The sequence below is a fragment of the Lepisosteus platostomus genome, chromosome 7, assembly GCF_059453375.1.
Source record: "Lepisosteus platostomus isolate fLepPlt1 chromosome 7, fLepPlt1.hap1, whole genome shotgun sequence".
In the NCBI taxonomy this organism is placed as follows: Eukaryota; Metazoa; Chordata; class Actinopteri; order Semionotiformes; family Lepisosteidae; genus Lepisosteus; species Lepisosteus platostomus.
Genome location: NC_142617.1, coordinates 181,053 through 194,114, shown reverse-complemented (window position 1 = coordinate 194,114; position 13,062 = coordinate 181,053). Strand labels below are relative to the sequence as shown.

General features: G+C 37.1%; 2 long non-coding RNA genes across 2 annotated transcripts in view; one reads left to right on the top strand and one right to left on the bottom strand.

Moving 5' to 3' along the window:
* LOC148657697 (uncharacterized) overlaps window positions 1-7,937 on the bottom strand; it is a 28,105-nt gene extending 20,168 nt beyond the window's left edge. The window contains exons 1-2 of the long non-coding RNA XR_015939966.1: window positions 7,818-7,937; window positions 5,221-5,289 (exon numbers count right to left, since the gene is read on the bottom strand). This is a non-coding gene — a long non-coding RNA (uncharacterized LOC148657697). The remainder of the gene's footprint in view (window positions 1-5,220; window positions 5,290-7,817) is intronic.
* The window catches only part of LOC148657696 (uncharacterized), a 78,852-nt gene continuing 67,093 nt past the window's right edge, over window positions 1,304-13,062 (top strand). Inside the window, exon 1 of the long non-coding RNA XR_015939965.1 lies at window positions 1,304-1,780. This is a non-coding gene — a long non-coding RNA (uncharacterized LOC148657696). The remainder of the gene's footprint in view (window positions 1,781-13,062) is intronic.

Genomic DNA, 13,062 nt, shown 5'->3' with positions numbered 1-13,062 from the left:
TCAGAAATTCTTTAAGATATAAAATATTTTTTATGTATTGCTTTCAATAAAATTGTTCATTCATATATACATTTTAACCAGTTTGGTTAGTTTGTCAAAAGTGATAAAAGCTGAAATATCCGCCTATCTGCTTGTGTCCTGTTTTGCTCTGTGTTCCTAATGGACGATCTGTCCTTGCACTAAAGTGTGCGTTGTATGTTGTTTACTTAGTTTCCTATCAGGACACGAGAGGCACAGCCTCATGTATCCTGTTGTCCATTAGCAGTAAGGTCCCCGCTCTCCTGCTGCTTGCTGTTGAGCGAGGCTGAGACAAAGGGAGCTGGAGAGACTTGCCTGCGGCCATGCAGGTCACTGGCCAATCCTTCACTTCACCCAAGGATTTCCTGCTTCTTTGTGTGCAGCCAGCAGGCTGCACTGCTTCCTGTATATTGTGTGAGCTTGAGCGGAACCAGATTTCTCCTACATAAAGTTGCATTTATAAGTTATACATATTCACTGTGGGTTTGATAACATTTGCCTATACTTGTATACCCATATCTTTCATTCTGTGTTTTTTCTGCACAAATTTATATATATGTAGGGTATGCACTATTGTGCAAAAGTCTAAGGCATCTTAAACAATAACATGTACTGTATGAACATGATCAATCTTCTCATAGCCTCCACTAGTGTTTTCTATTAGTACAACCTTGCGTGTTATTAACGCAGCTTAATTTGGGTGAGAATATACCACTTGTCATTTATCAATCTTTAATTTCTCAAGTTAAATTATACATGGAAACCAATCAATCAAGAAACTATTGGCACTTATTGTGCTTTTTTAAATATCTAGGGAAAAATATGTTGTGAAAATTGCTCTTGTCCAAAACACTTGCTTTCACCATTGTTGTGGCTGTTAATCAATCCAACAAAAATGCCACTATTGGTAATGAAGAGCAATTCTCAAACCTGATAAGGGAGTACTTAAAAATATTATGTGTGAAAATGAAAACTAATTATATTTTTAAAATCTAAAATTATAACAAAAAGTTTTCTGTAATTTTGTTATTGCTTGTTAATCTTTTTCTGCTCCTGTGAAACTTTCCACTATGAACTAGCATCTTTAAAGTGTGTGCATGTGTATTTTGCACTGTTCTGATTTGTGGTGAAGCAAGTTTTAAAGGCTCGTTTTGCTTCTCTAAGCACACACCCCACACACTTGCTAGGTTTGACCCCAGGTCACAGTAAAGTGACTCAGAGGCTCGTTTAACTGGGCCTCTTGAAGCCCAGCCTTTACATTCCATTGCTTCGTGAAGAGGCAGCTTTGCTTATTATGAGCGAGAGGGAGGAAGTTTCTGGCGGCTGGGATTATGCGCACAGTTTCCTTGCCCAGAAGCTTTGCCTTTACCCCTCCCACTCTTATACCAGCGCTTCCATAAACTACATTTAAGGCTGAAAAACTCATGTCTCCAGGTAGCCAGACGGCATTCTAAGCCCAGCTCTTTTAGTTTTGTTTTTTCTTTTGTTTTATATATGGATAACTCTTTTGGTTGCTTTTGCGTCGTGCTGAAGGGGATTAGTGGACCTGATTGGAGTGTAGCACACTGAAAGTGCACAGCTGCACAATGCAGAAGCCGGCTCACAGGCTGACAGGCAATTAAAGCAGCTCTCTTGGGGGGCCTCAGTTTGGCAGCTCCAAGTAACTGCTTGGTACATTAAGAAGCTCTCCCGAAACTTAAAATGGAATGGATCAGGAAAAAAGAACATTTACACTTTGGGCATACAACTGTTGCTCTGTATGGTGAGTACACTCCTCCTTCCAGATGATCTGGAAAATTAATTGCTTTCTTTAAACTTGCACATGTGCATCTTTGAATATATGTTTGCTTGTATGATGAGAAGAAAGAATGGTTTCCCACTATTTATGTTATTCATTAGGTTCTCGACTCCTTAACCTTCTTTACTCACACTGGTTCAAAAAGTGCACTTTTTGCTCAATGTCTAGCCCTCAGGATCCTTTCTCACTCCCCCTCTACGGAGGCACTGGTTCTTGCCGCCTTATCTTCTGGTGTGTGCTGCAGGGTCACTATGAAAAGAAGGCTTTGTGCTTGAATTCCAGGCGAGCTGGAGGGTCATGGCCTAGAGGATGACTGTGTGTTCACATAGAATCCCTTGAGTTTCTGTTCAGAAAAAAAAAATCTGAACTTTGCTGATTGTATTTGGCTTACTTTTTTCCTTTTTGGTTTAAAAACTTTGTATGTAACTGCAGAAATTTTTTAACACATGCATTTATGGAAACTGGTAAATGCAGTGTTGTAAGTTTTTGTAAACTTTAAAATCTAGCAATGCAAATTGATATGGTGCAGTGAGAGCTTAAAGCACAAATCAAATCCAAGACACTATAACTCCAACAATTTGAAATTGATCAAGTAATAGTTCAAAAAAGTTAGATGTCTTACATTCCGATACACTCCAAAAATAAATTACTGACAAAAATAAATGTCTTTAAACTGTGCTAAAACCTGTGCAAATACTGGAAGTATATTGGGTCTTTTAGAAAAAAGTTACCTAATTTTTGGTGCACTGCTTAAGCTTTTTTGTTTTGTATTCATGTCATCTAACTTTCAGGATTTTTAAAAGAAGTTTATGGAAATATTCCAATCTGAAATGGCTTGTTTATTATTAATGGGTTTATGTTTTTCCGATGTTTACCATTATAACAAAAGTTAGTCAAGTAATGCTGCATATTGTTAAATTGAAGGGCTATAGAAAACTAATGTGATCAACTGAACACACTGATGATTACTTAAAACATTCCAAAGTGAATATTCGATTGAATATAAAATTATGCCAGAACAGCAAGCCACACTGTGAACCGTGCAGGAGAGGTGGCCTGGGTTCATGTCTCAGTCCAGTTATTTTGTGACTATCACGGCTTCCTGTGATGTAAACAACCTTCGAAATGTGAGCAGCATTTCCACTTTCACGTTATTTGCCGTTATTCTTGGGTGAGAATGGTGGTGCAACAAAGGTAAGCTTGAGTACAAGGTGGTGGAAAGATACCAACAGAATGCGAACAGAAATACACAGTGACAATATTACAAATGAAAAGCTGTTCTTGGGAAAACAAGCAAAATCAGATATGAACAGAAGTACTGTTGTCTTGAGGATAGGACGCTATTTCAGGAATCAAGTATTTTTGTAGCAGGATGTTTAATGTATAACAAACAGAATAAAAGCAAAATGAGGAAAATATATTAAAACTAAGGAATGAGGGATTTAATAAAAACGAACACAATTCATATTATTCATATTTACATTTCCTGACCACAATGTTTTAGTCAAGGGGCAGTAGTTTTTAATGGCATCAGAGCTAATGCTCTACTGTTGTGGTTTCTGTCTATTTTAGTTTGATCTGGTTCTTGCAGATGCTTAAATGACATTACACAATAGAGTGATTGTATTTCCCATAAAGTTTAGAATATTTTTTGTTCACAAATATTTTAATATAAATGACCTACTAAGGTTAGAAAAATAAATACAATCTCTTGGAACTACACAAAACTACTTTATATTCATATTGGGATGAAAGCTAGAATTGTTAATTCTGAGTTGGCTGCTTCCAGTCAAGGCAGAATATCATGAATATCTGTCCCATTGCAGGTTGTTTTAATAACACATGAGGCTGTGGCCTACCTGAGCTGTGCCTCCCCATTCGGACAGGTTAGGCTACTCCAGACAGGTGTTGCTCTGGCTGCGTCCCAGTAATGCATTTTGGCATTTTGTTATTATCTTTGGAAGTACGCTCTTTATTAATCTGGTTTATTAATCTGCTTTGCTCCATCATGTAATAGAAAAAAAAACTTGTGACTTTTAAAAACTCTACACGTGTTTAAAATATAATTTTGACCAAACTGAAGTGGGAGAAAAATTGTTTCAGTTGATGATGATGCAACTCATTAATGGTCAGCCACTTCCATATTATCAAATTAGTCACTGAAAGAAATGAAAACATTTTATTTTCTCATCATAATTCTGTGCAGTGATAACATTTTGAATGTTTCTGAGGATGTTAATTTATCCATTTCAGTGTTGCCTGGGTTAAAGCTCAAGGAAAGGCAGAATCAATCTGTTCACAATATGTGTAGAGGAATTCAAGTGCATTTGTTTTCTATTTGCCCCACTGTGGAATAGTTTACTATTGAAGTATAAAATGATAATTCTTTAAAGGTGTTCCGACTTCAACAGAGCTCTTAATTTTACCTGGAGATTTTAGTAGTTGTTAAAACCCAAAATATTATGTTGTGATATTTGTCTCAATCTTCTTGCAAATTTTTTACATATTCATGTATAGAGGGCAGTTACATCACTGTCTTCCTAAAAATGAGAATTATATATATTTTCTAAAAAGTATGTTTAATGCATTGACGTCTAACTCTCTGTCCAGCTAAAAAATCTTGAAAGATTCATAATATTCTACAATTACAATGAAATAATCAAGTTTTATATTTTTTTTTAATGGGTAGCAGCTGTTTTGCACAACACTGGAAAAGTTCTTGGATGGCATATTTTTATAAACACAAGTTCCGTACATATTGTGGAGTTTATTTACTGCAGTACTTTTGATGTATTTGCTGTGTTTTCAGTCCAATCCCCTCAGTGGCGTTTTGGTCAGGAAAAGCTGGTATTTTTAGATTTGCACCGGGGAAATCTTAACAGGAATTTGCAAGAGACTTGTTGTGGCAACCTGGGATGCTACAGATTCTGATTAAGAACGAAATAATACTTCCTATTAACAAGACTTCCTTTCTGTTTCCAGCAGGGTCTGATCTGTCAAACCCTTTGCATGCAGGTGACAAGGGTCTCCATTACTGATAGTGCTTAAAGTGCAAAGTGTCTGTGGACAATGTTATCTTTTCTTCCCTTCACTGAGTATTGGTAAAGGGGCTAAGCAGCTTATACAAGTAGCCAGAGCTGAACCATGGTTTATATTTTGATAACCTCACTCTCAATCCAAGAACATTCTTTAAATCTACCAGGACCCATTCTCTAAGACGCATTGTGCATATTATTTTTCTGAGAAGAGAAGAAAAGCACCTTGGTTCTATTCAGCATATTCAATATACACAGATTTCACTTTGAATTCCCTCAGTAAAGAGTGATTGGAAATTTGGAGTAGAACAATGCTATTGCTATTGGAGTAGAACAATTGCTATTTCATGGATCATTTTAGCAACTTACCATCATTTAAACTTTCATGACCCTCAGAAGGAAGAGGGTGTACAGCATGGTATTTTGCTTGCATTTCCCCTAAATAAAATCAAATGGTTTAATCAGAGATTTCTGAGTTTAAAAATGTCTCTTACTTAGACTGCAGAGCTGTAACGTAGTGCTGTTCATAGTCTTGTAGGCTGTAAATTATTTGTCTTGTTAACATTTGCAGGGGATAGAAGGAAAACCACAATTATCTGTGGTCTTTTATGGGCTGCCAGCTACCAGGTGTTTTCTAGAAGTTGGCATTTTTGTCTGGTTTGAAGAAAAAGGGAACTGTGTGCTTCTTGAAAATGATTTGCCATTTCGACAAAGCTGATTTTATTAAGAGACACCCACAACCAGGGTCAGTAGATTCAGAAGTGTGAACCCTCAGTCCACCCTGTGGGAGCCAATTCTCTTGGTCCTTCCGAAAATGGCTTGATGAAGTTTTTGGAACATACAGATAGTTTGGTAGATAAATAAAATAAAATGAATATTTAATTTTTTTACATTTGTGTATCTATTTCTCAAAACATCTGACTAATATTTTCAATGGAAATACAAGTAAAGCGTGGCACATTAATGCTGCTGTACTAAAAACTTAAGAGATTTGTTCTTTGAGAAAACAATCAAATATGCATCAGGTTAATTTGAATTATGATTTAAACCTTGAGTCAGAAAGCTGGTCCATTAAAACTCTCATTCATGCAAAGTGCACCCTATAAACAGCTTTCTTTCTCAATTCTTAACTCCAAACCTAACTCCGCTTAGAGTCCTAACTAATACTTTTAAAACGTTTTCCCAACAAAACAGGAATTTTGATTAATTCCAAACCTACTAAATAATAGTTTATTATTATTTTACTCACTCCTCCCACTCTCCAAAAGAGACATCCTTCCTCTGTCTTCTCCTTACCCCTATCTACAGGTGTAATCACTTGAGGCCTGTCGAGGGTTTTCAGTCTGTTACTACTTCATATTATTAGTATTATTACTTTATTATTACTTCCATTAGTACTACTTAGTATTAATACTATTGTTACTTTAATAATACATGTAAACATTCACAATCCCCCTTTTCCCAGAAAAAAAAAACAGTTTCATGGAATTTACAACTTCCTCAGATTTTACTAAACTTAATTTAGATCTTACCCATTGTATCTCTGGTTTAACCAACTTCTTCAGGGCTAATAATTGCAAGTTTAAAATGCTGTTAAAATGCTACAGGTCAAACACATTAGTTGTAGTAGCAGTAGTAGTAGTAACTAATAGTATTAATATTATTATTAGTAACACCTCTTCTTTTTTCAATTTTTAATGACCACAGAGAGTCAGGACCTCAGTTTTACACCTCATCTGAAGGACTATATTTTTACAGCCTAGTGTCCCCGTCACTATAATGGGGCATTAGGACCCACACAGACCACAGGGTGAGCACCCCCTACTGGCCCCACTAACACCTCTTCCAGCAGCAACTTCACTTTTCCCAGGTCTTCCATCCAGGTAATGCGATACCATCATTAGATATGTTAATGTAATATTGAAAGCAAAGGAATTCATACAGCTATGAGAAGACTACAGAAAAATAATTTTGATCTTTATTTATTAGCCATTCACATGAAATTAGTTGTTTTTATTATGCCATCTGACTTATGAACTTGGCCTACTCTTAGAAGTAGAAGGTGAATAATGAGAAGATCTATAATTTATTTTCTGGTTGCATGAAGGAAAACTAAAGAGTCCGTGCTGTAGAAATTAAATATTTTAAAGATTTCCATAAAACCTGTAAGTTAAATTTGCTGTGTACTGAGTCCTTTTGTAATTGGAAGTAAGAAGACAAACTAATAATTATTCTAAAATTATTCTTATCCTAAAAACATGTTTAATCTCTTCACAGTGGGTCATGGGTAATCTTTGTTCATATAAGATCTAATCACATACAACTTTTCTTCAGGACTTTAGATAAATTAATATTGACAAACTTTAAAAAGCAATCCTACATTTTAAATTTTAAAGCTGGAAATGGGTTTTAATGTAATAAATAAACTGAGAAACATCCCCATCGACTCCATCGTAGACCCCTCCAACTACGAGTGTTAATTCACTTCAAATGCTACACTTTCCATCACTAAAAACAACATTTTAAAAATAATTTATCAAAATATCACAAATGCACGTGATCTCCATTCTCCTCTTAACACAATCATTATTACAACAAAGAAACTATTTCGTAATAAAGCATAATGCCGACAACAACACTTCAGACAGAAACTGCACAACGGGAGTATTACAAATATTTTGACGAGCAAAATCAAAACACAACATTCCGAACCGTACATTGGTGGTGGTGGTGGAGGGGAGTCCCCATTACCTGTAAAGCGCTTTGAGGGGAGAGTCCAGAAAAAAAGCGCTATATAAGTGTAAGCAATTATTAAATAAAATAAAAATTACATCACAACAAACGGGACGACATTATCTTTTCAGCAGTGTTTCGTATCCAGATACAAAAGCATAAAGCAAATCGTTTTTGAAGGTATATCTAGCGTTCTCCAGCATAAAATTCACGAAAAGACATGAAATCCTTACCTTTGAAAAAGTAACCCTTGCAGACTTAAACTTTCCCATGTAAACCCATGTGGAAAATATGGTAAACAAAAAAGAAATGGCTACCGATGGTCCCCATAAGTTTTCAAACCGACCGGGCTACCGAAAAGCTGATGTAATAGGAAGAAACAGCTGTCATTCATCAAAATCTGACCATTTAGAGACGTTTTAGGGAGGGCTTTAGCGAAGAGAGAGTTTTTAGGTGTCCTTGCATTGCCTAGTCTTTTCCATTTAGTTTTTATTCTATCAAGAAATTGAAGATCACATACTGTACTGTAGCCTCCTGTCAATCTGTCATAAATACACACCAGAAGTGTTCAAAAGTGTGCAAAAACATTTTTTTTCTCCAAAAACTTTATATGTGGGCTCTCAGATAGAAGTCAATACAACAGCAAAACACAATGAAAAAATTAAGTTTATATCGATCTCCAAGAAGGAGGAGAAAATCATTCCAGGATCAGCCCTCATAAATATCCATTTCAATTTTGTATTGCTTGTTAAATCACTCTCAACTTTTATGCTAGTTAGAAGACGCATTAGAGAAGACCTGGAAAGAGAAATGTTCAACCTAGGTGTTTCACAACTTGAGATATCGCCTTTTGAAGAAGGACAATAAAAAATTTTTCCTGTTTTTGTTTCTGATATTTATTTCTAGTGTGTGTACTAAGTAAGACATAATCAAAATATGAAAGTTCAGAAAGGATCTCCAGGGTGTTCTCTTTAATTCAAGACTCTAACCAAGTCTGTGCTGTGTATGTTTTTCAAGATAAATCAAAATATTAAAGAGTACACCCATTTCAGGAGGTCATTGACCTTGACCTCTATTTTAGGGGTGGGGGTGGAAAGGGTTCATCACAAAAGATTGTCTCAATGTCTCAACTGTTGTCCTAACAGGGAAATGTTTTAGATACAGTGTACAGTTATTTGTGTGAGTTACCAACCAGAGCTTTGTGGGAAACAACCTGAACCAAGAAAAATACTATCATACAACCAAGCCTAACCAACTGGAACACACTCATATTATTGAGCCCTAAAGAGACAATACACACCGGTCAAATATCTGATCGGGGTGAGAAACAACAAGAAGAAACAGACCCTGATGAAGTACAGGCGCAGTGACCACAGCGTGGCCATAGAAACTGGGTAACACAGGTAGACCTGGTTGCCCAGAGAGGACAGACTCAGGGACCACAGCCTGGCCATAGAAACTGTGTGACACAGGCAGACCTGACCACCCCAGAGAAGACAAGCTTAGTGGCCACAGCATAGACATAGAAAATGGACACAGGCAGACCTGACTGCAATTTCAAGATGCAAGAAATCTGGGATTCAATAAACATTCTGCCTAAAATAATTATTCTAATCCCAGGATTCTCACACCTGTCATGATCAGAACAACTTCCAGAAGTACTGGGGGGATGAGGGAGCCCAGTTTGTGACCTCATACTGAGGAACAGAGAGTGAGTCTTTCAAATTGCAATAATAATATGTTTTTTGTTGTAAATGTCTTGTTAATTGTTGTTGCTTGGTCAACACTGTAATTCATTGGTCATGCCAATGAGGCTCATTGAATTTAAAATTGGAAAGCAGTGCAGTGCAAAGGGGGAGGGATGTGTGGTGGGATCTTGTACACTCAAGACAATAACTAATGATACACTTAGACAAAGGTTCCACAGACAACTGATACAGGAGTCATAAGAACTTGGTGGTTGAATTAGTGACAGAATTATACCATTATGAACATGAAGAAAATGTATATTTTTGTATTATATAAGAAAGACATATTCTGTCTTCACAAGGTAATTCTGTAGAGTGTTTGTATTTCAGACCCATGCTGTAGTTAATACATTATCATTATGTTTTGTTCAAAACAAAATGTTGTTGGACTAATGTATATTCACACCAAACAGCTAACATTTCCCTTAGTTGTGGTCACTTCCAGGTAGAGGTATTTTCAACAGGTAGGAGAGAACAATGGAATTGAAAATGAATTTAATCTTGAGTTGCCCTTATTAAGGTGTCTTGGTGGAGTTGGAATTTAAGAAAAGTTCAAATGAGAGAAGGCCATATGGCCCATGTGGCTTTTGGTTGCAATAAGCTAATTGATCCAGTGATCTCATCTAGCTGTTTCTTTAAAGATGTCAGGGTATCAGCTTCTACGTCATGGGTTGAAATCCTATGACTAGACCTATTTAGCTACAGTGAAGCACTTAGCATCAGTTTTTTGTACTTATTTAAGCAGGTGAATATATTGAGGAGAGTCTATCAGTATGAAGTTATTTATATAACAAAGGATTTCATATCTCTGCAATGGGCATCCCACCCAGGGTGTTTCCCTCCTTGTATCTGTTCTTGCAGGGATAGACTCCCTCTTGACCCCAAATTGGATGAAGTGGTTAGAAAAAGGGTGAATGGATTGAATAACAAATCATGCACATACTGGATTTTAACATTTGTTTTTATTAGCTTTTGGCTGGCTATGTTTCAATAAATGTAGCATTTGAAGCATAAGGTTAATTTTTGTATCTTTGATCTTTATATGAATACTGTAACTGATAGAATTTAGATTTTCCAGAAGCAAAGCCTTAAAGCATTACAGTTTTTTAATGTCAAACATTATTGATTTTCACAATATAATACGATAATAGTTCAGGTGGGTAGCTGCGTCAGCATGCGTAGGCTGCAAAGGAACAAGTAATAGGTTTATTCCATGCTGAAAAAAAGAAGAAAGAGAACACATCGTTTCGGCCGTGGAGCCTTCTTCAGGTGTGAGAGGGTAATACGATAATACTTTGTCTGATTTCTCAGGAAGTTGTTTATCTTCCGAGCAGCTTTTTTATTTCTAAAACAGACAAACAGTACAAATATACATTTTAAATTAAAAATATAACATTACTTAAAAGACATCAACCCCTACATAATTATTAAACACCACTCCTGGAGGAAGCCTACTGACTGCAGCAGTTAGCCAAAGAAATAAAGTGCTCTAGAGTGAAACGTGTTACTAGTGTGATGCCCAAAGATAAGCTTCAGTATAGAGAAAACATCTACAGTAAGTTGTGAATTAAGAGGCATTTTTAACAATGCTTTGCTATTTCTTAAACTCTCTTGTTAGTTCATCAAACTTAAATATTTGAGCTTCAAGAAATTTGATATGTGATAGAAAAATGAAATATTTACAATTGTTAACATTTTTTGCAAAAGTTAACTGCTTCAACAAAACTATGTTGATTTTATGAATTTGGAAAAAATGCATCATGTAGCCAGACAGAGGCTCAAGTCATGGCAGACTGATTGTCTATCTTTGTAACATAGGATTCATCTTTTATCATTGAGCTTTACAAGTGTCCTGCATTAAGCTGGAACATATCTGGCACAACAAAGTGCTAACAGAAGAGTGGTAACCAGTAATGGTAAAAATGGGATTTTGCCATTCTATTTTCAAACAAAAAGAGAAAGTCAAAGAAGCTATTACTTATACCAGTCATGAAAGGGTCATCTGTGCAAAAGGAAACAGAGAAAATATTTGTCATGGAAATAATCGAAAGGAAAATTCTACATTATTTTTACATTACTAGCAGTCTTCTAAGTCTAGGTTTCTGAGGTTAATTTGGCCTTATTTCCATTTGGCCTCCAGAATGCATCAGGGCGGGTTCTGGCCTGAGAGGCTGGTTGATGACTGTGGCTTGCAGTCCCCAGGATCCATCTGTATGCGTCCAGGCCCACAGTGACTGGCTCGGGGTGGCTGGAGGCTCTTGGCGCATGAGGATGTGTGTATCACGGGAGGACAATGAGAACTGTGTGGGAACATCCTGACATTTCTTAGCTTAGTCTCATGACTGTTAGATATGACAATTTGTAAACATTTGTTGAAAGAGTAGTAACATAATGACTTTGACAGAACTTTAAAAACTAAAACTTTGTTAGAATTCTCTCTATTACCGAATTTAAACAGCAAAGTAAAAAAAAATCTTTACATCATAATAAAGAAGACGTTTTACAGAATGGTGAAATACATGGTGCTGATGTGGCTAGAAGAGAAGCACACAGATGCACAAAAACGCTTTACTAATACGAAAGAGCTAAGATTACAAGACAAGGTAATAGAGTTCCTTTCAGGGTCTTGTGTATATTATTTGTTAGTATGCATGCCCTGATCTTGGCTGTAATAGGCTGCTGGAGAATTAAATGGGGCTTGGTTATTTTACTCTTCAGAATAGCTTGCAGTGTCCAAATGCAAAATTATTGCCTGTGCACCCCTATCATTCCAAATGCCTTTTAATTACATTCATTCCAAGCACAGAGAGTCTTTAAGTCTTTACCAGCAGCCATATCACCCTGCAACTCACAACTGGCAACCCACTGAAGCTAAGCAGGTGTGAGCCTGGTCAGTACCTGGATGGGAGACCTCCTGGGAAAAACTAGGTTGCTGCTGGAAGAGGTGTTAGTGGGGCCAGCAGGGGGCGCTCACCCTGTGGTCCATGTGGGTCCTAATGCCCCAGTATAGTGATGGGGACACTATACTGTAAACAGGCGCCGTCCTTCGGATGAGACGTAAAACCGAGGTCCTGACTCTCTGTGGTCATTAAAAATCCCAGGGCGCTTCTCGAAAAGAGTAGGGGTGTAACCCCGGTGTCCTGGCCAAATTTCCAATTGGCCCTTACCAATCATGGCCTCCTAATACTCCCCCTCTATGAATTGGCTACATTACTCTGCTCTCCTCCCCACTGATAGCTGATGTGTGGTGAGCGTTCTGGCGCACTATGGCTGCCGTCGCATCATCCAGGTGGATGCTACACATTGGTGGTGGTGGAGGGGAGTCCCCATTACCTGTAAAGCGCTTTGAGTGGAGTGTCCAGAAAAGCGCTATATAAGTGTAAGCAATTATTATTATTATAAGAATTCTTAAATACTTGGAGCCTTTTCAGAGTTCAGCCTCGACAGCTTGGTGTGAACTGGCTGCTTGACATCATCACCCTTTCTTACTAACTTTCCCTAGCTGCATGCAGTGTTTGAGATATTTTTAAGATTTTCTGTCTTGTAAGAAAATATTGATGCTTCATAAACCTTAAAGGGTAAGCTTTAGGCTTCCATCTATCCATTATCAGGAAGACAATTACTCCTGATAAGGGTTGCAGCTGTCTGGGACCTATCAGGGAAGCACACACAGAAGGCATAATGACAGCCTGGACAGCTCTCCAGTCCATTGTAGGGCAGACACACGCAC